The 23,706-nt window shown below is 40.3% G+C and overlaps 1 long non-coding RNA gene across 1 annotated transcript; it reads left to right on the forward strand.

The window, feature by feature from the left end:
* The first annotated feature begins 15,736 nt into the window (after window positions 1–15,736).
* Window positions 15,737–22,268, forward strand: LOC146544900 (uncharacterized). Its single transcript, XR_014881751.1, has 3 exons — window positions 15,737–15,790; window positions 17,046–17,124; window positions 22,197–22,268. It is a non-coding gene; the product is annotated as an uncharacterized LOC146544900 (long non-coding RNA).
* Window positions 22,269–23,706: the final 1,438 nt, after the last annotated feature.

Consider the following 23,706-nt stretch of genomic DNA (forward strand, 5'->3'; position numbering starts at 1 on the left):
GCATGGGGCTCTGGCCTTACCACCAACGTCTCGTTTTGCTGTTTGAGGTGAGATCTGGAAGGAGTGTTTATCAGGTCTGTGCTTTCAGTCCGTGCGGCTCCTAGAAACAGAGCCTTGTGTAACGTGCAACCCCCTCTCCTTGTCTTCAGCTCTGTTACTCAACTGAGTCTTCTTTTTCCTTTGTTCTCTGCACTCAGTGAAGCATAAAATAGAAAATATTGGTCAGTCTTAAAATCCAGTTCAGTTCATTTCTGTTAACAGATGTGTAGTTTTTTTGTTTGATTGATTTTAATGCCTGTGTAGACACAGCGCTGCTTCTGTTTTAGGGGGTCATCTGGTGGCAGCTATGTGAATTATTCTTTAAGGCATTAAAGTGTGCTTACAGTGGTATTAGGATAGTTCCTAAGCTGTACAGTGTGAAAGCAGGCTCTTATGATAAAAAGCCGTGGGAACTAGATGTTTTTAGGTGACATACAGTATGCAAAGGAGCAGAACTGGAGATTATGTCAGTAAATTGCTTGGAAACAGGTGGGAAAGGGTATTCAGGAGCGACTTTGTCTTCAGTACATTACCTCCTGTGCCTATGCCACTCTTAGTCTAAGGCTGCAGTTATGTCCTTATATATAGTGACATTTTGCTTCCCTTTAGCCACAGTGTGCTCTGTGAGCTGGTTGTTTCGTCTGGCTACCTGAAATGAAAGATGTGTGAGTTGCAGTGTGTGGTAGGAAGAAGTGGGAGGTGAGGAAGGTGCAGTCTTGATAAATGATACTGCCAGTGGAGAAAACGTCCACCAACCTGCTCTTAACCTGCCTTTATGTGTATAAAGGAGTGTACTCTACAGTGTCCCAAAGCTTTTATTTTCTAGGGGTGGGAACAGATAGGGTTTGGTTGGTTTAGTCAAGATATATTTTTTTCTTTATTGGTATTATTTATATAGGCTTCCCAAAGGAAACAGGCAACAATATTATTTTTGCCAAAAATCTTACTTGTGATAATGCAATATTAGCGTTAACAGACATTGTTCTGCTTCAGTAGTATGGAAATTTAGTAGCAGTGTGCTACATGTGAGGATAGATCAGCTCTTTCAGAAGTGCCATCTGTAACATTTGATGAGATTGGGACAGCGGTTATCCTTAAGCTGCCAGCTGTTTGCTGTATAGGTGGGATGGAGTGTTGCAAGTTCTCCAGCAACAGCAGTGTTGGAGGCAAAAGCAGTGGGTTACTGCAGAGAAAACTCTGTGTTTCCTGTGGAGCTGGGCTGGAGTGATGACCAGCCTTGGAGTCTCTCCTTGGCCAAGTGGTTCCTTGCTGGTGCTTCCCATGGGTTGCTGCCTAAAGAGACATTGTGTTTCCTGCTGTAGTAGTGGTCCTGCCATCATCCCTGTCACTGTGGAAATCAGATTTAAGTGAGGCAATAACATGCCTATAGGAAGAGTCAAACTTGTGTAGTTCAGCTCTTATGCTGAGGCCAAACACTTCTCAAGATAAGACTGCTTGGTTCACCAAACACACAGCTGATGACACATGCGTTTATGTTTCCTGGCAAACCAAGTTAAACAGGGACTAAGTTGGGCAGACATTATAGGAGGTAGTATTTTGCTATAACGTAACTATGAGCAGCTTATTCTCCTTTCTACTTATGGCATCACTATGCATCACTCTCCCAAGAGAAGAGTATTCTAAGGAAAAAATTACAACATACAGAGTCTTGAGAATGCAGTAACTGCAATAGGGGACAGTAGCTAAAATGAAATATTTAAGCACATGTACATCTGTCTCTTTTTTAGAAAAATTATGGTTGTTTTTACCTCAGATTTTAAACTGTTAAATTAATTCCTGAAAACTCAGTCACTCAGCTCGGTGTGCCTAAATTCAAGCTGCCTTTCAGTAACATCAGGTTCTGTGCAAATAAACAGTAGGTTTCAATTGTCTGCTGCTAATTATCGCCCAAATTTGATTTGCATGCTCTTCAAAGGGACTCATATCTTTCCGTTTAGTTATTTGTTTCACTGCAATGAATCTTTAATTCAAGCCAAATGTGGGTCAATTTCCAGCTGAAGGAAAAAAAAAAAAAAAAAAAAAGCTTGGAATGTGTTTATCCATGGTCATTCCAGTCTCTCTTTTTAGTTTAATATACGTGTTGATTCATGGCCTCGGTGGGGAGGTGAATTTGTGTCAATCTGTGAATTGGCTTTGCTTGTTTGGCAAGTTTGTGAAGGGTTTGGTCAGTTGTAGAGGGGCTTAAATAATTGTATGTAATGGAAATTTTCTGGTGGGCTTTAGTGTGAGCAATGCAAGTCCTGAAATTACACAGGCACAAAAAATCTCATTATGCTCAAATCCCCATCCTACCTATAAAAAGATATCTGTGCAAGGATAAAGTAGGGAAATGGAATAACACAATCTAGATTTTTTTTCTACTTCATTGATTCTGAATTAATGAATGCATATATTGTATTTTTCTGCAGTCTTCTCGGCTGCAATTGTGACCTTGTCCAGAGCCATAAAATTTCATTCATGGAACTGAAGGAATTTTGGACATTTTCCCTTTTAAATTAATAGAAAGCACCAAATGCATGACACAGGGCTATGGCAGAAAAAAAATAAATCCCTGTAATAAATACCACATGTGATCAAGATTTATGAAGCACACAATAAAGACTAATTTAAAAAGAGAAATCCCTCTATTCTCTTTCATGTGGCTGAAGGCATCATTTCTGGCTGTCTTTATAGAAGACTTATTCAAGGATTTAACACCCCCTTCTGTTTTTCTTCTCCTGGAAGCTTGGAGGAGGATAGTTTATTAACTTACTATTCTTTAGATTCACATGTGACCTCTGTTTTCTTTTTAACATGGAGTAGTTGGTAGGCATTTGGGATATTTTTCTCTTGAAAGATATCTTTCTCAAGATACTTCAGCAGTATGATGTGGCATTTCCTGTGTTTATGTCCTAATAAGAATATATTTTTATTGTGATTGTGTGTTGTGTTTTTTATTGTGATCTCAACAGGGTCTGATACAGGGAATTCATCTTTGCCAAATAGAAACTTTTTTTTGTTGAGTTCTGTGTTTCTGGATTCAAGTTCTATGTAATTGGTTAATCTCCGTAATCTTTTTACAGTTTATTTTCAGTCCTGCCAAGTCCAACCCATGTATCCTCCCCAACAATGCAGGTGGAATATATGTTGGTAAAATGTGCTGGATGCAGTATATGGGACACATCAGGATGTATATGATAAAAGTTTCAGGGCTGGAATATCTCAGCATTTGCTGACAAAACCAAGGGGGTTTTACTCATTTAAAAAAAGGATGAATAATACATTTAAAACATATTCTAGCCTATTGCAATTGAAATGACCGAAAATCCTAAGGGAGGCACATTCAGATTCGTAGGTGTATTCCATTTAAATTTCATTTATTTTTCTTAAGATTTTGTTTTGATGTACATAGGCACCTCTTTTTCCTTTTTTTTTTTTTTTTAATATTTGTGGCTATTTTGCGCAGCTGGTGAATAGAACTGCAATATTATTTCTAAAAGATACAGTTTGCAATTCGAGGTTTTAAGTGACCACATCTAAATGAGTTATGAGTTTAGTACTTACTAAGTGTGCCATTGCTAAGCCTTTTCAAGAATATAGCCATTTGAGCAGTCATTGTATTGTATATTTTCATATTATTCCTCCACAACCTTGAATTTTCCTTAATGCTTGCTGCTCGTAGTATAGTGTAGAAGGAAGCTTTCCTGCTCTGTAATCTCTCATTCAGTCTTTCTGTCAGTCTGTTTCCCTAGATAGCTTTTGTGACCCTCTTCTCTTAGAACGCTTTTTAACCGGAGTGGTCTTTTGATCTCTAGCTTTGTTGCACTGACCAGGAGCCTCCTGCTGGCTTGTTTGTGAAGAAGGTACTTAGCTGGAAATACCTTGATGCATTCTTGGTAATTGAACACGTAGCCTCCTATTTACATGGATCAGTTCCATCATAGAAAAGATTTGAATAAATCTCCAGACCCACCTAATTGGCATCCATACTACATTGTATTACTCATAAATTGATAGGCAGCCTGTGTGTCAGAGCTGGTTCTGCCAGGCTCTCACACTAAAACTATCTGTAACTTTAGTTGCCTTTACATGTGTAGGAATTTACTTAAGCTTCAGTACACATAATTTGTGTATTTCTGCTGAAATACTGTTGTCCCAGAAAGTCTGTTGGAGCACAGTGAAGTATTGCTTCAGTTTCTTGCCCAGTCCTAAAGGCAATTGTTTGTTTATGTTATTATGGCCAAAAGAGGAGTACCAAAAAAGCAAATGAAGAGAGAAGATTTTAAATGGGCTTTCCAAAGAATACAATTCTATATAGCTCTGTCCTGAATTGAAGTGCAGACAAATGAATTGACCTCCATAAGCTTTTATGGGGCATGACAGAAATAAGCTCTGTGTAGAGCAAAGAAAGACATTTAATCCACTAAAATTTCTCAAGGGCATCCTACCTATCCTTCACATGACGAGGGTTTGGGGGCTGATGTGATTCCCCTCCCCCCATCCTCTACTCTTGCCCCCCTCCCCCCCAAAAAAAAAGAACCAAAATAACTCAAATCCACTAAAAACAACAACAAACAGCCAAAAAAACTTCTCTGCTTTCACACTTACATAACTTTATTAATTTCATCAGAATGAGATCAGCAAATTATATGAATCAAAGCACAGAGCAGTTCCATAAGCTCTTTGTAAGGGCTCAAAGACCAGTGATATCCAGGGCATTTAAAGGAAAGTCTTTGACAAAATATCTGCCTTCCTCCTCGCCCATTGATATAAAGAAAAATGAGCCTTTTCTGTCCAGAGGAGAAACCTCGTCACAGATATCTATGCCTTTGACACCTCGAGGCTGTATTATGTCATTGCCACACACACACACAGGGCTGTGCATTGACACCACTGGAAACTAGAGCTTGTGCATAACATGGAGCCTCATGCCAAGAATGCTTCAGATCAGCTCTCCCTTGCTAATAAGCTCCTGGGTAGAATTTGAAGTGGGAGTTTTAACTAAAAAGCCCTAAATGGTTACCCAGGAGACTGCTTCTCTTCCTCTAACACAGCACTTGTAACTGAAGTCAGCCAGAGACACTTGACCTTGGCTTTGGAATTTACTTCCTAAATCCATCCACCTGGGCTGGGACCCGTCAGAAGTTAGAGCAGGCTGTGAGCTCTGTTTGTCAGCCTGAGGCACTGGCAGGAGATGGTCTGAGAGACTGGGGTTTGCTTTTGGCTGAGGATGATGGTGGAGCCATGTAGTTTTTTATCCTGGTGAGTACTGCTATGTTTTTACTTTATTTTATTTTTTTCCCCTCTCCATGCCAGGAAGAACAGTAAATTGTTTTTGAAATGATACCATAGCTACAGTTTCTACTTGCCATCCTGAGGCTTGAACTGAGGCATCACCACTGTATTTTAATTGATGACGTTTCTGACTGCACTGAAGTCAGTGGGATTACATTCATTTGGAAGATATATTCCCCTGAGCAAAACATTTCTGATCAGATAAGAATCTGTTAAGAAATTCTTTGCAAAAATGGATGGGATCAGGAAACTCTGTTAACATAGCTTCTCTTTAAAACTCTGAGATCAATAAGGAACCATTTTATAGCAGAAAAGTCAGCTGGAAAGAACATGACCAAGAGAAGCCTGAGCAAAAGGGAAGGCAGAATCTATGTTGATGTTTGTCATGCAATCTGTTTTATTCACAGCTCATTAAATGAAGTGGGAAGCTGCAAAAAGATAGGATGTGTTTGACCTTGTTTTCTGCTGGAAAGAGGCAGGACATGCAGTGTTAGTTCTGCAGTGGGGTGCACACTGGTTGCATTCTGCACCAACTTGGTCAGTGTAGCTTGTGCAAGGTACCATGATGTGGTCTCAGAGGGATGCATCGAGGAATTTGAAGCTGGAAAGCTGGACCTGGGATATTTTGGCATCTGAGTAATTCAGTGTTCTCTGCTGTCTGCCTGAAGAAAGTGCCTGTAAAAATACTTGGGGTTTGTAACAATGAACAGGAAGAAATGGTGGCAAACAAATTAGCCATGTTTAGCAATATAAATAATAATTCAAACAGTATGTAGCTGTTTTAAGTGGGAGAATTAGGAGAAGTCCATTAATATGGTGAAAGAGAGATTGTTTCTCTGTTTAACCTGGTGAGGGAGGATAAATGCACTCAAAAGCTGAGAGTGTAGATAAATCTCAAGGCCAAAGCATTTTATTCATCAGTGGTTCATCCCTAAATTATTTGGCTATAGGCCACAGTTCCTATCTGATAAGACAAAATGTAAAGCTGGGAGTAATTTCTTTGCTGGACTATACAAGCCAGATCTTTCTGGTTTTGCATGTATAGATGTTTTGTCCTTCTGTTTCTATTCCCTATTGTTTTGATCCTAAGCTCAGTTTCTACACTGTGATAGAGATACTAAACCCTAATGGACTCCACGGGCATGCCACACAGACCCCAAAAACACCAAGTGCTGCCTAGCACAGTCCCTTATAAAGAAAATACATCAAGTGCTCCAACAGCCCAACTTTCATTTTCTTTCAGCCTCCCAATTGCAGAGATGGAGCTGTTGTTTGAATCTGGAAATCTGTCTCTCCTTCTTCAGGTCCTTAAATATGAATGAATCCCACGCTCTTTGTCAGGACAGGAATTTTTCTTCAGAGGTAAGCCATCTCACAGGCTAGTGTTTTTTTTCTAAACCTTGTTCATTGCTAGTGAAGAGCACCCTAGGAAAATGAGCATCTTAGCTCTATTTGCAAATCTGATTTATGTATGATGGGACAAAGTTAGACTGACAGTGAGCATTTCGTTGATGTGAAATTTTACACCCTATCTAGACACAGTATATACTTGGTTTATGATCCTTCTGGGCATGCTTGTTAGTTATTGTTGAGGTCAATCAAAGTGTAATTGTAACATAGGGAAAGACAGTCCCAGGGCTACAAAGATTTGTTTCCAACAGCTGCTATTCATTATTCATTAAACTCTACTCTCTGTTTTTAAAATTAATAACCCTTGGGCTTCTAACAAGGCATCAGAGTTTTAGAACGTAGATTTAAAAATCAAAGATGCACTAGTTTCTTTCTTAGATAAGCGAGAGCACAAAGTACTTTAATCTAGTTGACTGTAGAACTTAGTGTTTCTGCTAGTGGAAAACCAGATGTGAATTAATTAACCTGAAGTTTACAGACACTGCATGCTGCATGGGAGAGAACCAGCCAGCGTGCAATAAACCCCAACCTTATGGAAGTCAAGGGGACTGCTCAAATCTGCAGTTATATAAAATTTCATAAAAATTAATGTGAAGTACAGTATTGCAAGTCAACAGTGAGGGAATATCACATTAAACGGAGTTTATTCAAATTGGAACTTGTACCTCCATTAAATCGGAGATTTTCCAACATGCATTCACCATTTCTTCTCCAGAGTATATCACAGTCTGTGACTCGGGATCATTGTAGGAGTGCGTTCTATGAATCCCATTCTTTGTCCTCATTGAATGCCACTCTCATGATGGTGCATGGAAGGGCTCTCAGGACAGCACTGGGGCATGACTGAGGGCCCAGCAGGGACTGATCACTGCCTCGTGCTAGCTCTGCATTCCTGGTCCTGTGCTGCTCTGTGTGTTGTCACTGAGTGGGGGATATATCTTTTAGTTCTGTGAATCACAGAAAGAAAACAGCAATGTCTATGGGTGGCCCAATTGAGTAACATTTGTAATTTTTGAGTGGCAGTGTTTTACCTACTGCAAAAATCCTTCACTCTGCAATTGTTAGCAACAGTTGCTCTAATGGCTTTCAGAAAAAGGCAGTGAAATGTACAGCTATCAGTGATTTTAAGGGATGAAAATAAGTAGTTATTATGAATTTTGATAAATTTTCAATAGTGAGCACCTTAAAATGTCCATATGTTTCTTCTTGAGTTGCAAATCCATGTCTACGGAAATCTGTTATTTCAGAGGACACTGATCTAGGTCAGGCAATCTAGTAATATTTTTTTCATTTTCATCACTTTGCCATCACAAAAATCACTGTGGCTAAAATATGTGCTTGATACTGTTCTGAGGCTGGATGTCTCTGTGCAGGCCATCTATTTGCTTTTCAAATGAAATATGGTTGTATTGACTGTTACATACTGTCATAAGCCCGGTGACTATGGTAGTTGAGCATGAAGTTAATTAAAACAGAATCACAGAATCACCAAGATTGGAAAAGACCTTCAAAATCATCCAGTCCAACCATCCACCTATCATCAATAGTACTCAACTAAACCACGTCCCTCAACACAAAATCCAAATGTTCCTTGAACACCACCAGGGTCGGTGACTCCACCACCTCCCTGGGCAGCCCATACCAGTGCCTGACCACTCTTTCAGAAAAGTAGTATTTCCTAACGTCCAGCCTAAATCTCCCCTGGTGCAGCTTGGAGCCATTCCATCTAGTTCTATCATTAGTTACATGAGAGAAGAGGCTGACTCCCAGCTCACTACAACCTCCCTTCAGGTAGTTATGGAGTGCAATAAGGTCTCCCCTGAGCATCCTCTTCTCCATAGTGAACAATCCCAGCTCCTTCAGCCACTCCTCATAAGGCCTGTGCTCCAGACCCTCATCAGCTTTGTCTCCCTTCTTTGAACCCGCTCCAGGGCCTCAACGTCTTCCTTGCAGTGAGGGGCCCAAAACTGAACACAGTACTGGAGGTGTGACCTCACCAGAGCTGAGTACAGGGGAACAATCACTTCCCTGTTCCTGCTGCCAACACCGTTTCTGATGCAAGCCAGGATGCCATTGGCCTTCTTGGTCTGGGCACACTGCTGGCTCATGTTCAGCCCAGCATCAATCAATACCCCCAGGTCCATTTCCTCTAGGCAGTCTTCCAGCCCCTCCACCCCAAGCCTGCCAAGTGTTGCCTGGGGTTGTTGTGGCCAAAGCGCAGGACCTGGCATTTGGCCTTGTTGAACCTCATCCCATTGGCTTCAGCACATCTATCCAGCCTGTCCAGATCCCTCTGTAGGGCCTTGCTACCGCAGGCAGATTGACACTTCCAGCCAACTTGGTGTCATCAGTAAACTTACTGAGGGTGCACTCAATGCCCTCATCCAGGTCATCAATAAAGATATTGAAGAGGACAGGCCCCAACACCGACCCCTGGAGAACACCACTTGTGACCAGTTGCCAGCTGATTTAGCTCCATTCACCACCATTCTCTGGATCCTGCCTTCCAGCCAGTTCCTTATCCAGCCAAGAGTGTACCTATCCAAGCTATGGGCTGCCAACTTCTGCAAGAGAATATTGTGGGAGACAGTGTCAAAGGCCTTGCTGAAGTCTAGATATAGACTACATCAACAGCCTTTCCCTCGTCTACCAGACGGGTCACTAGATCATAGAAGGAGATCAGACTGGTCAAGCAGGACCTGCCCTTGGTGAACCCATGATGGCTAGGCCTGATCCCCCGTTTGTCCCATACATGCCACGTGATCTCCCTCAAGACAATCCGCTCCATGACCTTCCCTGGCACCGAGGTCAGGATAACAGGCCTGTAGTTCCGAGATCCTCCTTACAACACTTCTTGTAGATGGGAGTCACATTGGCAAGCCTCCAGTCTTCTGGGACCTCACCAATCAACAAAGAGCACTGATAGATAATGGCGAGTGGCTCAGCTATCACCTCAGCACTCTCGGTGAATGAAAACTGGTCTTAGCGGGTTAACACAGTCATCTCTTTCCTCTCTGAATCAGTCTCTCATATTATTTTCTTTCCTGTGTAAATTCCACTACTTATTCACATGGGATACTTTAAACCACTGGTAAATGTTACATTTATGGCATATTTCTGTGCAAACATCAGGATATCCATTGCACATGAGGCATGTTTCCTCGTCTCTGCTGGCCTTGTTGGACAGCTTATCTGCTGTTCTCCGTAAGTATGACCTTTCATCTTTAGTTACTTTTAAGACACTAGAAAACCAACTATCTACTCAATTTCCTTGTAGCTTAGGGGTAAGGTTAAAATATCATGTAGCTACCGTATGTTTGATATTATACAGCCACGACTGATAAGCAAATATTTTCTTTTTAAATACATACTACGTTTTGCAAGAATACATAACAAGTTCTCCCATTCCTATTCTTTGTCCTAGAGAAGACCTAGTGTTCTTAAGTATAAAAAATTGCCGTTGGTGTTTATCTTACTAAATCTGTTCACATCAATTGGTTCTGCCTACCCCTTATTTCAAAGCAAAATTATGGGGAAAGGTCGTATAGATTGCCCTTCTTTTCAGTTCTTGGCTTAAGGGTGTCCTGTTTGTAATTAAGGAACAATTTCTGCAGTGAAAGAATTTTTTCTTTCTTTTTTCTCTTCCTCTTTTCTTCACGTAATATTTGGAAAAGCACATGGAAGCCAGAGGACAGTTAATGCAATTGGATAATTTGTTACTACAGAGGCAATCTGTTTTATTTTTTGAGAAAATCTGAAGTGGCTTCTGTATTGTGCATTCAAATTCAAACATGTACACCAACAGCATGGAACTTGGAAATGGATTGCCAAATATGAAGGTTTTGATTGCAAGGCCATCTGGCATTATGAAAAATGCTCTTGAATGCTTAAAAGAAACCTAAACCACATTGCTCAGTAGGTGCTGACTCCAATGAAATTGAACCATCTTGGTCCAGGTTGACCGTTGGAGAGACTGTGGGAAAGTCAACTGCTTCTGTGCTGATGAAGTGGCTGTGGCTGAGAATCGTGCTTTTAAGGGGAAAAAATGCTGAGTGGAATGTCAGTTTGAAGCAAAATATTTTAGAATGGTAACACTTCTTAAAATTCTTGCAGCATTCATGCAAAATGTACGTTTTTAGAAGACTGAGAAGAGGTAATGAAAACATTGTTGCTCCAATTTGGTCCTAAAGAAATAAACTCTGAGGAGAGAGAAAAATCTATTTGCCATCAGGATGGTCTGAAAGCATTTGGGCAATACAGAAAAATGTGCCTCTTGATAATATGAAGACTGTTGTTACTTGGATTGATCTTCTGAAGTCAGAGTTTTCAGGATTCTGTGAAACTGTTTGTTTGTCTGCTTTTCTTACAGTCCGTGCACTATTTGCTTACAAGCTTCAGGGCTTGGATGGAACCAAAGGGATTAGTAATGGGATGTAAAGGCTTTTCTATCTAGGTCAGACTGGATTTAGCACTGCCTAAAAATGACACCACTTTTTTAGTATTCTGTATCAAATGTACAGTGGCTAGATTCGTAGCAGTCTGGGTCATCTAAGGACAGAGTGCAGCTAAAGTTGAGAAAACAGTAATGTTGAGGCAGCAGTTTCAGACTGCTAAGCAGAGAGGAACAGAACTGACTATTCCCACGCAGATCTTTATTTGTATGTATTTCTTTTTCCTCTTTGAGGTGGAAGACTTTATTCTTAGATGATGCATGTCATGCATTTATGAGCTAGGAAAGCATGTGTCAGGTAAGGCATAAATCTGATGAATTGTTTCTAGTTTGAATTCTGGAGTCTGAATTGAGTTCTCACTAGTCTGGATCAAGATTCTGTTTCTGCAGTTGTCAGAAGGTTCAAAAGGTTTGTCACTTGGACTTAAAAAAAAAAAAAAAAGAATTTATTTTGTGTAAGAGAGAGCCTTAATTAAAAAAAAATCATTACATTATTTAAAAAAAAATAGGATGAAGAAGTGTAAATAGGTCATTACAAAAGTGTGGATATGGAGTTATGATCATTTTGTGCTACTCTGCTTGCTCATTCTCTGCAGGTGGAATTGGGGGAGAGATAAGAATGTAAAAGTGTGAGAACTCATGGATTGAGATAAAGAGAGTTTACTAGGTAAAGTGAAAGCTGTGTGTACAAGAAAAGAAAACAAGGAATTCACCACTTCCTATTGGCAGGCAGATGTTAGACAACTTCTCAGAAAGCAGAGCTTGTCACATGTACTGGTTTCTTGGGAAAAACAAATGCCATCTGTCTGAAAGTTCCCTTTCCTCCTCCTTTCTCCCAGCTTTCATTGCTGAGCAAGGCATGATCTATTATGAAATATCCCTTTGGAGTCAGCTGTCCTGGCTGTATCCCCTCCCACCTCCTTGTGCATCCCCAGCTCCTCACAGGCAGAGCAGCATGAGAAGCTGGAACATCCTAGAGAAGAGCTGCTGCTCTGCAGTAATTGAAAGGTTGGTGCGTTATCAGCATTGTTTTCATAAAAAAGAAATCCAAAACACAACATCATACTGGCCTCAGTGAAGGAAATTGACTCTATCCCAGTGAAAACTCTGACATGTCTTTAATGTGGGGACTAATTCCCACAGAAAATACCAGATTGGGTGGAGTGGGTGGCAAGGAGGCTCCCTGGACTTCCCATCACGTGAAACTGACCACATGGGAAGCACACAGCCAGCACATGGCCAGCAGGGAGAGGAAAGGAAAATGGATACAATGAGGTGCTAGTCTTCCCTTTCCCACTCCCAAAGACATCGATGTGGTCAGAAAAGAGAATGGGAAAGAGAAAGAAACTTTTCTTTGCCACCATGGAGCTTCCTATGCAGCAGCTCAGCAACTTGTAACCCCAGTCTCTTCATCACTAAATTGGGTGACCTGGGTCTTGCATCTGGGAACAGATTCAAGCTGAAGTGCTCTGGTGACAGAGAACAGTCAGGATCAGAGGGCTGAGGATTTAAATTATCATGTCTGACTCCTATGTATGAAACCAGCTGTGTGTCTGCCATACATGTTGCTGTAGGATGTTTTCTGAAATAGCCAAGACCCCAGTTTGAGGCCTTTGTTTTGTATTGGTGAAGCCTTTCAGCTATGCAACGAACAGACTGCTAAGATTTCTAAATTCAGCAAAGCATGGGATCTTTTCTGTGATTGAGTCCCATGTCACGTGACAATTTGTTTCAGTTACTTGTTACAGGCATGCTGAGCTGTGTTGGTAGAATATTCCTTTTCAGGCAGATAAAAAGTCGTTAATCTTCATTCTTTCCATGATAAATTGTGTGTTAATGAAGGTAGAACTTCCTTTGATATGAAATTGGGTTAAAAGAAGAATTCTGCTGATGAGACTTTGGAGATAGTAAAACATAGCAAATTAGAATACAGAGGAAATGATGGATCCTTAAGAGGAATTTTTGTGTAGATAATGACAAATTCTGTACAGCTCTACTAACATTTGTAACAGTTGAGTTGAGCTGAGATCTAAGGAATGCATTTACAAGTTACTGACATAAATAATTGTTGAATAATCTGTGCAGAATTTTGAGCACAAGATTTCACTACAAGCATGCCTTCTCCATTCCCACAAAGGAGTCTGTCTCTATATAGCCAGCCTTGCCTTATTTCACAAAAAGAGCCTGCAAATAAATACAGATCTAAAAGGTAGAAGGGATAATTCACCCAAAATGCTGTCTGAGGAGTTCACTTTGGTCCTCTCCCCTGTTTCATGTGCAATATTTCAAGAAATAGCCCTTACATACATTGTTGAGCATGTCCTGGTTTTGACTCACTGCTGCATCATTCCAATTTTATATTGATGACACCACGGGAGTCAGCTCCAAGATTTTTATCTCCCTGTCTCATTGAGTCATTTTTTTAAGCATTTAGTCATCTTATTAGCTGAGTGCCTTTTGATCCTGTGGATAAAGTTGGCAGTCCTGGCAAGGGTAGAGCATGTCTTGCTGTTGTGTATCTGCTGTGTGTTCAGAAGCTCAGCTTGGTGCTACACGGAAAGCATTTTGATACTTGCAGATTTGTTGCGTATGTTCTAGTGTAAACCTCACTGAGATAAATTAGGCCTTGACTCAGAGAAGCACTTGTAATGGATAAACTTTAGATTTGGTATTTAAGTCCTATGTGTTGCATTTTACTTTAAACAAAAAAAGTCAGCCATGTGTAACTTCACTGCAGAGCCACTGTTGTTCTGTGAGGAGCTGGCACTCTGACAGGTGAGACAGATTCTATATTGCCTAAAAACCAGAACCTTCTGTTTGACTAACAAAGAAATAGACATGTTGACTGCACTCCACCTCCATCTGTCCACCTGTCTTTCTCTACTGGGAGTAGCACAGGGAGCAGTCCAAACTGGGAGTTGGTGAGTCTGGCCTTTCAGACAACCAAACAAGCTGGGAAGGGAACATGAAGGTTTCCACAATAGCACTGCATACGTAAGATGTAGGAGCCAATTTTCTGTATGCTGTAAGTATAACTGTCAATGGAGGAGATGAACTTTTAAAAATGAAACACTGGTTTTCAACACACGAAGTCTGGATTCTATTTCTGGACCTTGGGAAACCTTGAAGGGTGCTGGGCAAGTCACTATCAGAATGCTCTGTGTTAGTTCTTCAGCTGTATTACAGGTGCTGCTGTAAAGAAGAGGTGGTGATACATCCACCTTGTTTGCCAAGCTCTTGCATTCTTGGTCTGTGCTAGATCTCTAGATCTACACTAGTGATGTTGTTTGTGTCTCACTAACCAACAGTGTTATGGGCTCTGGCTTGTGACTCAGTTCTGATCCATGAAAGCTTTGTTACCTGGTTAAGGACCTTCAGTAATAATTATTCCCTTTTTACAGTTCACCTTTTGTCCCAATCAGGCTGCACATTTTTGAGTTGTTTTCATTTCTCTCACTGATTTGGGATGTTTTAAGGGGGGGAGCCCTGTCCTTCTCAATCATTTTGTCAAATGCTGAACATCAAGACCCGTGTTTGAATTATCGGTTGCATATGGATTATGTTACCTGTCTCTGTTCTGATCTGTTTCTGTTTTCCATATGATGCAGCTGGTGTTGGGTTTTTTTTTATCATACAATAGCTATAATCTTGAAGGACCAACATTAATTTCCTCTGGAGCCTTATGAAAAATATTAAGGGTGCGCCTGACTTGTGGTGACAGAGCTTTTCAGCATACTCTGAGAAAGAACTGCTTCTGGGCACACGTGGCAGCCAGATATAGCTTACATGCACAGCAGAGTACATATAGTACTAGTTCATTAACTTTCCTTTCACAAAGCTGCTGACCAGGTACTTCACTAGCACTTCTAATGTACCATCTCAGGTCTGAGGTCAGGTATTAGCAATACCCAGCTGCATGTCAGTCTGAGTTTCCATCAGATCTCTAACAATAATGATTAGGTTAAAACTTAATATCTTTAGACTCTTATAAACCCTTGATCTCATATGTTACATCAAACATTCATGAAGGGGAAATCAGAATAAATTAGTCAATGTAAAATGTATCTGGGAGCCTAAAATAATCCCATAATTCCTAGTGTTATAATGTGATTCAAAAAGCAGTGATGAAATTCAGCAACAAGGTCCTTACATGCCAAGGTTGAGATAAGATCTGTGGATTCTTTCCTCTGAGATCTAAATAAAGAATGTGAAAGTAATTTGAAAAACTCTAGAACGTGGTCCTTTGTGTGAAAGGATTAGGAGTCCACAGATTAATATGATGTTCCTCAATCAAAACAGCTGGGTACCAACAGAATGTAAGTGATCCTGGAGCAGCTGCTTGTAGAGCAGAGCTATGGATGGTGTCCTGGGCTCAGTCCCATGAAGTCCTCTTTCATCCCATAGGATCCTAGGGAAAAGGATATGCAATCATTTCTTGTTTTTGATGGAGTAGACAGTGAATGCAAGGGACTTTCTATGCTTTTCTTTAGAAAGGAATTTTGGTCTGGACATATGATCTTCTAATTTGGAAAATTTTTATATTTTCCAGGGTGCTTGCCATAACTCAGGAAGAGTTTGGACTCGTAGCAAAAATGGGTGGGTGGAAAAGCTGTTTTCTGTTTGCTTTTTGTTTTCTTTCCCCTCTAGTTTGGGGCTTTGACACACAGTGTTTCTTTATGTTGTTTGAGACTTTGCCACTAAAACCTTGGGAAGAAAGTAACCTTCTTCTGTACTATGAGCCTGGTATTGTTCGGGATACCCTGCTGGGCTTCTGAAGAGAACTGATGACAGATACCCTATGACAGACATAATAAAGTTCTGGAGTCTAAACAACAAGTATATGAGCAAAAGCTGCAGTGACTTTTGTATGTCTTCACAGTTAACTCCCAGTTTCAAAACAGGCTATGTAAATATAGCATTTTTAATACTTCTTGGGAGAATTGCCTACATGGAATGATTGAGGAGAAATGTGCAAGATAATTTCTAACTCTGAAAATATGTAGCAGTGCAATTTATGGAGAAGCAATGCAGAGCAGGGATACAGAGATCTGGAGTTGTAAAGCTTGTAAGTTGGATCAACCACCAGGGATCTGCTTTTACCATAGTGAGAAGACCCCTAGTTTTCTCTGTACGGATGTGAGATGCCTACACTTAATCTGAAAGAGTCCAGCCCCTTAGACAATTACAATCAGACTGTTAAAGTTATATGCCTGGCTGAATCATCAACTTTATTTTGTAATAATAAAAGGACAGTGAGAACTTCTAGTAAAATAGTTAAATTATGTGCTATTCCCAACCTACAATTCCTATGGATTATGGGCAAAATCACAGCCAACTCACAGCATGGTTCCCATATGGACAGCTTTGGTTTAAAAATCACTGCTTTGAAATAAACGCAAGAGGCTCAGTCAAGTGAGCTCTAATTCAGCTTGGCCGGATGGCAGAGAGTTATTCGTGTATGTAAACATTTCAAGTATTGAGGGGCCTGAGGGAATGTCGTGCTCTGACCTCACCTAACATAAGAGCAAACATGGGGATGGGCAAGTAGATGCAATCGTGACAATGAAGGAGCAGAAGCAGGGAAACAGTAGGGCTTTAATGCGGTTAACTCAGGCTTAGGCTAATCAGGAGCTTTGTGAGGTACTGAGACACAGCCTTGAGGCACAGGGGTTGTCAGGACTCCCTGTAGCAAAGGGAAATGTGTTGCTAGGTCTACTTAGACTAGTACACCTCATCAAATCTAACTACAAAACTGGTCACTAAGCACACATTAAAATGCTTGTCAGAATCTTATTCTTCTGTTTTCCTATTTTTAGCTTGTGAGTAACCAAATATACTTGCATGCTTACAGGTTCTACAAGGGTTAATTCATTGGAACTACCTTGGAGATAGAAATATTTGGAAGCTCTGGAATTCCTGCATCTCCAAGTGTGAGTGGTTGTTATCTGTTTGTGTCTGACTGTCTTTGATATCTTCAGATAGAAGGTGATGGTGACACCCCAAGCCATTTCATGCCAGCCATATATCACTCTTCTGGCACCAGACCTTCTCTGACATCTGACCTGAGTATTATCAGTTGCAATACTTCCAATTGCCTGCAAAAATGAGCTTTTTGTTTCATGGAGTACCATTTCCTGCAGTTCCTGGCATTCTATGGGCCAAAAATCTCACTAGGCAGGGCACTCCCCTTAAGAATCTATGAAATGCCTCCCTCTCTACAGAAGAGACCCTCTTCACTCATGTGTAGCTTGCACCTTTGGGGTTAGCTCAGCCTTGCTCGGGGGCCAGGATGGATAGCCCTCAGCAAATGAATGTCTCATTTTGTTTTTATTACTACATCAGCTCCCTCTCTGAGGTGAGACTCAGAATTGGTGAACATCTATGAATAGCTGGGAGCACCTGAAAGTTCTGCCCATAGCCAAGAGAAAGCTTTCATTGCTCAGAGTAGCACTGGAGCCATGAAAATGGCTTTCTCTGCATTCGTTTTGCAAAAATATTGAAACCCTTCACCTTAAAAATTCATGATGTAGAATCTCATGTGATCAATCAACAATCTTTGCTGTTAGAGCTTGGCCTGTATGAGTCAGTATGTTCTCATGACTAAGGATGCCGCAACAGTTTTTCTTGAAACTTGTGCAAAGATCTCTACAGCACCAAACTTTGAGGAAAAAACGCAATATGGGAGTTCCCTTCCTCACAGTGACAGTGGTAGCTGAAAAGTTCATTTTGCCAATGTGATTCCCAGTTAAATGCAAACAGCAGTGGAATGTGGAGCTTGTGACTCCTGACTTTAGAACATACAACAGTTGATTATTTCTTTCAATACATTTCCAAAACATAACATCTACTCAACCTCATTCAGAGAGGCTCGCAACACAACCTTTGCCCATTGGTACTACCTGGACCATTGGAATTTTTGCCCTACATTTTAAAATGAATTATTTGCTATGTTTTTGTTTTTTTTTTTCCTTTTTAAAATTGCAGATGTATTCTTTTTTTTCGTTCATATTCAGAAGTATGAAGTCATAAGGAAAAAGCTTTGTTTTTTTTCTCCAGCCCCCATTATTTAATACGAGTAATTTTGTCCATCAGAGAACAACCCTTCCACTGAAGATTAGTAAGTGAGATCTGACTTTGCTTTTAAGGCATATTTCATCTAATATTGAGACCATATTTATCTGCTTGTCTATAGCTAGAGCTCATAAAGAAGATAGATTAAGCCTTTCGTGCTGACGGAGTACTTTGGAAATTTGGGTCTTGAGGTTTATATTTTTAATATTACCATTCTATGGAAGTAAATAAGTACTTACGACAATTTTACAGGATAAAACAGCAAGGATGGGGATGAGAGAGGTCCAGATCTCAGCCTGACAGCAGCATTCTCTTGAATGTGAAACTGTGGTGGGCAGTTTCAGTGCGGTGATTTGTTTGATCCCCTATAAAATCCTCTATACCAGCATGCAGCTACCACCCACTTATATTTATTATGCACTTTTATTTTTTGCTTGGTAATATTTTTCTCGTGTTTATTTTAAAAGGTCTACATTTTGTGGTGACAGTCTCCCATTTTGCAAATTAACTGCTAGCAGATGTTGCTGCGTGGTGTGAAGCACACACAGCAGCCTCAGCCGCCAGGCTCTGCACACTGGCTAAGAAAAGCTTTGTGTTTTTCAAGCAAGTTTCACGAGTGTCTGTAAAGTGCTTATGTAGAATCTTATTCAGAAAATAAATTACTGTTGTTTTTATAGCTTTTAGATGTTTTTAGTGTTTGGAATTACTGCTGAAATCTAACAAGTCCGTACCACAGTTTAAGAAATGAAATATCATTTGAGCAGTGTTATTTAGGAAAGGATTAGCTGGATACAGGCAAATGCAGGTAAGTTACACTCTACAGCCTGCAGCTGCCTTGTATTTTCTGCTGTAAAGATCCCTGCTACTGTTGCATGCATCTCTGCTAAATCTTAGCTTTTGGAGCTAAAGTCTTCAGAGGGAACTGTGTGCTTTTAGTGGGCTGTTTTTTGAAGCTATTTCTGAACGTGAGATTGAGTAATGTAGATTTGTGTTTTTTCTCTTTGGAACAAGATATTGCAGATTGGCTTGTTCTGTTGCCAGGATGTCTCTATTTTTTTTTTTTTTTTGTTCTTTTTTTTTTTTTTTTTTCCTTTTTCATCTGTGCCTTCTTAGTTTTAGTTTTGGATAAAGCATGCACTTCTAAGAAGCTGTAGTTGCATGTGTTGCAAAGAGAACTCATTAGGTAGGCAGCAAACCCATTCAGAATATGTGTACATCATGCTGCCACTGCTCACCCAGATAACTGTAGGTGAGGTGTAAGCACTCTCCATTCTCCACACTTCTCGTGGGCAGGACAAAAGTGTAGGGAGGAAAAAGTGTTCTATGGTGCAGCAAGTAATTCAGCCTAGACATGAAAAGACACATATAGGTGCATGTAGGTATGAATAACCTCGCATGAAGTGCAACTCAGTGTAGTCTCACAGTCTAAACTGTTGCTGAGGCACTCAGAAAGAAGCGTGGCTGACACAGCTGTGGCTCCATCATGTAAAGGTTTTGAAATCTGTTTATGAGAGAGTCTGTTAGGAAAGACTTAGGTACAGTCGATTCTGCACTGGAGAGGTGAATGGTCTTGGAAATCCTTAAAGTTCCCTTTTAAATCTGCTGTTCTTGCACGGTAGCCTCCCTCAAAGAAATTGAAGAAACATCTTTTTGCCCCGTTAGAAACAGAACTACAGAAAAGCTATCCACTAGATGTCACTGGTACTTCACTGATATAAGACTGAAAGAGCCGTGTCTGGTAGTCTTAGAGGTGATGCACAGGATAGCAGTATCACTGTGCTAGCTCTGCTCAGCCCCACTCCTGTGTCAGGCCTTCCCTGCCTCTCCACGGAGATCACCAGTGGGCCAAGGCATGGGGCTGGCCTTGGGTTTGCACACTGTGGCTGATAGCTTAGGATCACAGAATGCTCCAATTTGGAACGGACCCATAAGAATCATTGCATCCAACTCCTGGCTCCACCCAAGAATCAGACTGTATTTCTGAGGGTGTGTTCAAATGCTCCTTGATCTCTGGCAGCTCAGGGCCATGCTCGCTGCCCTCTGATGCAGAATCTTTCCCTAACTCCCACTTGGTCCTGCTCTGATACAGCTTCCTTTGAGTTCTATTGCTGTCACCAGATAGCAGGCATCAGCACCCACCACTCCACTCCCCCAAAAGCTTAGGACTCCCTCCAAACCCATCTTATCTATTAGTGTTCTCAAGTGCCTGTGGATGGGTGAAGTCAGGCTATCATGATTTGCAGTATGGAAGCACATTAGGGCAAATGCTACTATTTCTGTGAAAGGCATTACAGTGATAGTCATTTTACTAGGGTTGCCAGGGGGGTTATTTTCTTCCAAATACGACAGCTAATTTTGTGTTTTATTCCCTGTAAGATGAAACTCCATGCTGAGGAAGAATATGGAAGTCCTTGCATATTTTCCCTTTAAAAAATACCTTTTTTTCCCCGATGCATTCAATACTGATATATTCAATACTTTTTCTAAGGAGATGTTATCATGAAGGTGGCAGATAAACAGAAGCTGGTCCTTGGCAGTGTTTTTAATGTGTAAGTTGGACAAATTATATCTGCTTTATTTCATAGAGATTTCTCCAGTTAAATCACCTGTAGTTGGCCTATAGTTGACCCTTTGTTGACTTATTTAATCATCTGCCTAGTTTTCAGAACAAGTTATGAGCATTCAGACTTAAATCACTCCCTGAAAAGGTCCTGTCATTAGGCAATAAGGCTCATACCTGATAATCTGCCCGTCACATATTATGAACACAGATGACAATCACTTACCTCTTTTATGTCATGATATAAGGTTGAAATTGCCTAAAGTGAGGAAGAAAGCCATTATTTAATCAATGGAATTGCGTCAATTGAGTAAAATTTGTCTCTAGTGTAAACAAATGGAATGTCTTTGCGCTCTGTGAAAACAAGACTAAATTACTTGCAGATCTTGCAGATTGAAAAACAGAGGAAGTAGACTTGTAGGCTGACACATTCAGGGGTTTGGAGTAAGCATTTAAAATAATTACCCAGATTACACTGGATTACTTAATATATTTTTTACATCGTGTGTATGCAGTTTCATCTCTGAAACAATATAAGCAATATATGATTTTTTAATCATATTTTGTTATTTGAGAAATGCCTTAGTACATTTTTATTATTTTATTTATTTATCCATGTTTATTACCAATAAATATACTAGTTAAATTAAAAATAAGGAATAAAATATTTCTAACATTTGAAGGTGAGTTTAAAAGCAGTCATCAGTATGACCCAGGACAGAGTAATTTAGGTGTATATACATTTTAGAGCCCCTATGTGAGAGAATGCTCTTTTATTAAAAGAAGAAGTTATTCTGAGTTTCCTCTTTGTAGTCTCATATAAACAACAGAGCACAATAAGCAACTATCTTTTCTAGACTCATACATTTACTCAAGTAACCAGTTTTAAGTATGATGTACGCTCAATATTTGGTGGTTACTTCTGAACAATCTGTACATGGAATCAACAGTAGCTTCATGAGCCACTGAGATTTCAGTCTGCAGCATTTTATATATCCATAAGTTCTCCATAGGTCCAATGGAAGACAATTTGAGCATGTTAAATATATGTTTCTAATTCATAAATATCAGACTTGCTTGTTTTCCAAATTATATTGTTCGCCTCTTTTTTTTTTTTTTTTTTTTTTTACACCCTGGATTTAAGTGACCAACCAGAAGAGAATCAATAATGTACTTGACCTACTATCTCTAGAATGCAAAATATGTCTATGGAAGTCCTTTAGACTGTTTCAGAAACTGGGATTGCTCTGTAGAAAACTTTCTGGGAAGAAGCTAATCTGGAAACCAGATAAATCATCAGATTTCATAAAAGCTCTTGTGACCTTTTGGAGACTGTGGAATAGGCAGTAAACTTTGGGTTTTATCTTGTAGATCTTGGTTCAAGAGACTTCCAGAATTGCTGCTTAATCAACAAATGCCTGAAGAACCAGGCTGAAAGACAGGTAATGTATGGCTGGTTCTTAAGTGCCCACCACCCTATGGTGAAGACCTTGTTCCTCACCCCCAGCTGCCCCTCCCCTGACAGGCTCCATACCATCCCCTCAGGCCCTGTCGCTGTCATAGGGAGCAAAGCTCAGCGCTGCCCTCCGTTCCCTGTGAGGAGCTGCAGGATACTCCTCAGCATCCTCTGCTCTGCGCTGAACACACCAAGAGGGACCTCAGCCACTTCCCACAAGCCTTGCCCTCCAGGTCCTTCACCATCTTCACAAAGAAAGGAATAAATAAATAATTTATAGTAATGAAGATCAGTATGCACCTTAAATATAATTCCTCCTGCACACAGCCACAGAGTTGTTCAAAATGTATTCTTGACTTGACATAAATTCTCTTTTGTCATTGTTAGACTGTTTCCCCTCCCAGGCTGTAACAAAAGTTACAGCTCAGACAAGAGGCCACCTTCAATGGGATATGTTTTCCTTTTTAAGTTGGCGGTATAAAGTAAGGGGTCCTTTCTGCAGGCAAATTCTACGGAAAGGTGGCATGGTTTGTCCAGCTGACAGCAGAATGGAAGGTGGTGGGTGTGGAGAGGCTCGGAGTAGGAAGGTCTACAGATCCCAAGGGGCAGTTGATATTCTTCTGGCTATAGAGAAAGCAGGAAGGGGACTGCCAGCTCCTATTTCAATAAGGTGATGCCCTTTGGAACGCTCTTGGCAGTTGGCTTCATTTACAGGTCAGTTTACCAATAAGGTTTACTTCCCATAACTGGGAGGATGCTTTGGGAATCTGCACATGTTTATTCAGAAATGACTGACATAATGCTAGTTTTCCATAAAATAGCCAATAATAATTTCTAATAGCCAATAATCAGTGACATCTCTCTGTTTGTCTGATTTTCATCTGATTCCTACCACTTCTAATTTAATGGTCTGATATCTTGTTTCTCTCCTTTTGTGATTTAAGATAATTTGTTACCTTTTAACTGAATTAAAAAAAATGCTCTGCATTGTTGCAGTCTGCACAGGAAAGCATACTTAAGCAGTCAGGTAGAGAAATCTGCACCTTGAGAGAGTATCATGTTGTATGCAGACTTCTGTGAGATTAGCTTTTGAAGAACCCCTTTGTTTTTATTCCGAATTTGATCCATTCCTGGGAATTTCATTTTCTTCTCCAGATCATTATGTTTGCATGTTTTCTTATCAAAGGAGGAATAAGTTCAGGGCATGAGCATCTAAATCAGTTTTCACATAATTTATTCAGAGTCACATGGTACCACTGAAGGGAAAGGTGTTGTTTATCTTTTTACTGTTTTATAGTGACATCTAGTCTTTTCAACATGGTTTTCATCTTTAGAGCTCTGAGATGAGTAAGGTACCAGTATCAAAACAACTAAGGATCCATAAGGCCATCTTCATTACATGCATATTTTATTAGTTTAAAATGA

The sequence above is a fragment of the Meleagris gallopavo genome, chromosome 2 (genome assembly GCF_905368555.1).
Source record: "Meleagris gallopavo chromosome 2, MGAL_WU_HG_1.1, whole genome shotgun sequence".
Taxonomy (NCBI): Eukaryota; Metazoa; Chordata; class Aves; order Galliformes; family Phasianidae; genus Meleagris; species Meleagris gallopavo.